The sequence below is a fragment of the Hyalella azteca genome, unplaced genomic scaffold (genome assembly GCF_000764305.2).
Source record: "Hyalella azteca isolate HAZT.00-mixed unplaced genomic scaffold, Hazt_2.0.2 contig13789, whole genome shotgun sequence".
In the NCBI taxonomy this organism is placed as follows: Eukaryota; Metazoa; Arthropoda; class Malacostraca; order Amphipoda; family Hyalellidae; genus Hyalella; species Hyalella azteca.
In genome coordinates, this window is record NW_025943696.1 from 3,812 (window position 1) to 6,523 (window position 2,712).

The window sequence follows — 2,712 nt, forward strand, 5'->3', positions numbered from 1 at the left end:
CTCCTCGTTTCGTATTAATAATTATTTCTGAGATTTAATGTACAGAAATGTATGCAATTTGCATTAGAAATAAATTACATTTCTCTACGTTGATAAATAAAGAATACGTTCAATATTACGTTCAATAAGAATACGTTCAATAAGAATACGTTCAATATTACGTTCAATAAGAATACGTTCAATATTACCATATGAGAGACGCTAAAGCGAGGCTTAACGAGCGGTTAGCAACATAGCGACCACTACACATAGCGATGAGACCGCCAGATGCATGGCTGTTGTGGCTGCTGTGGAGCAAATTGTTGCTCAGTTATTAATCCAGGGACTTTAATTAACAGCTCATAGCCTAAAGTTCTTTAAGTACCAAATCTGGGATGTCACGTACGTCTTCATTATCCGACGACACTAGTTGTTTTCCAGAATAATAAATCTTTACACCGGAATATTATGTTGTTTAAATTCATTCGCCTCGCCGTTGAATCCACATTCCTGAAGTTTAAATCAAGTTTTCATGTTCTCCGCATCTAACTTGTTCCATGGACTTGTACCCTCCGCTGTGTCACAGAGATTTTATGTAATATTTTAATATTTCCATCATCTCATAGACACTAAAGACCGCCTTTCAATACAATAATTCCATCGATATAATTATTTTCAAAACTATTAATAATTTTTTTTTCATATGATTGACATAAAGCTATTATTTTTAAATTATTCATTTGAAAGAAGTGCTGACTCTGACTGTGTTTGAGACTACCTTTCAATACAATCATTTCATCGATATAATTCTTTTTGAAACTATTTATAATTCATTTTTCAAATAATATGAAACTACGGTATGTATTATCTTCATATCAATCATTTTAAAGAAGTATAGACTCTGACTGTATTAGGGACTGCCTTTCAATATAATCATTTCATCGATATAATTTTTTTAAAACTATTAATAATTCATTTTTCAAATGATATGAAACTATTCTTTTCGTATAAATCATTTGAAAGAAGCACAGAGACTCCGATTGTGCTAGGGAACGCCTTTCTATACAATAATTTCATCGATATAATTGTTTTTGAAACTATTAATAATTATTTTTTTCAAATGTGAAACTATTACATTTATTTAAATAATTTGAAAGAAGTACAGACTCTGACTGTGTTATGGAACGCTTTTCAATATAATAATTTCATTGATATAATTCTTTTTAAAGGTACGTATTTATAATTCTTTTTTCAAATGACATGAAACTATTATTTTCAAATTTATTATTTGAAAGAAGCACAGACTCTGTGTTAGGGAATGCCTTTCAATACATGAATACAATAATTTCATCGATATAATTATTTTTAATCAATAATTCTTTTTTCAAGTGATATGAAACTATTCTTTTCATATAAATCATATGGAAGAAGCAGAGACTCTGACTGTGCTAGGGACAACCTTTCAATTTACAATAATTTCATTGATATAATTCTCATTAAAACTATTAATAATTCATTTTTCAAATGATATGAAACTATTATTTTCATATCAAACATTTGAAAGAAGCACAAACTCTGACTGTATTAGGGAACGCCTTTCAAAATAATAATTTAATGGACAGACTTAATAATGTAATGATGTTAATGATGTTTGTAACGAGCACAATGATGTTACAGGGATATGTAGTGCGCCCCAACCTGTCTGATAAATGATAGACATAATAACGTAATTATGTTTGTAAGGAGCGCCATGATGTTACAGGGCTACCTAGTGCTAATGATTATAATGATGTTAATGATGCGTAATGATGTTAATGATGTTTGTAACAAGCGTAATGATGTTAATGATGTTAGTAAAAGTAATGAGCGTAATGATGTTACAGGGCTACCTGGTGCTAATGATTATAATGATGTTAATGATGCGTAATGATGTTAATGATGTTTGTAACAAGCTTTATGATGTTGATGATGTTTGTAACAAGCGTAATGATGTTAATGATGTTTGTAACAAGCGTAATGATGTTACAGGGCTACCTGGTGCACCCGTACCTGTCTCTGCAGCAGCTGGACGTGGTGAGCTCGCCCCGGACACGCGCCTTCCTGGCAGGCGCGAGCAACACGCTCTTCTTGCACAAGAGACCGCTCTACGATGTCCTGGTCCAGGTCATGTCGCAACAAATGTCGCCTTAAACATGTCCTCAAATGTTTCCTAAAACATGTATTAAAACATGTCCAAAAACATGCCCTATAACATGTCCTAAAACATGTCCTAAAATATGTCCTAAAATATGTCCTAAAATATGTCCTAAAACATGTCCTCAAACATGTCCTCAAACGTGTCCTAAATCATATCCTAAAACATGTATTAAAACGTATTCTAAAACGTGTCCTCAAACATGTCCTCAAACATGTCCTCAAACATGTACTAAAACGTATTCTAAAACGTGTCCTAAATCATGTTCTAAAACATGTACTAAAACGTATTCTAAAACATGTCCTAAAACATGTCCTCAAACATGTCCTCAAACATGTCCTCAAACATGTCCTCAAACATGTCCTCAAACATGTCCTCAAACATGTCCTCAAACATGTCCTCAAACGTGTCCTAAATCATATCCTAAAACATGTATTAAAACGTATTCTAACTGTCTCTCATACACATCTAGATGTGTATAAGAGACAGGCGCTACATCCAGGTCCTGCGCAAGTTCTGGGTAGCACTTGGCCGACGTA

The 2,712-nt window shown here is 33.0% G+C and overlaps 1 protein-coding gene across 1 annotated transcript in view; it reads left to right on the top strand.

Moving 5' to 3' along the window:
• Positions 1-2,016: 2,016 nt before the first annotated feature.
• The window catches only part of LOC125178936 (late secretory pathway protein AVL9 homolog), a gene marked incomplete at its 5' end in the record, with an annotated part of 1,304 nt that continues 608 nt past the window's right edge, over positions 2,017-2,712 (top strand). Inside the window, 1 exon segment of the mRNA XM_047883840.1 lies at positions 2,017-2,126.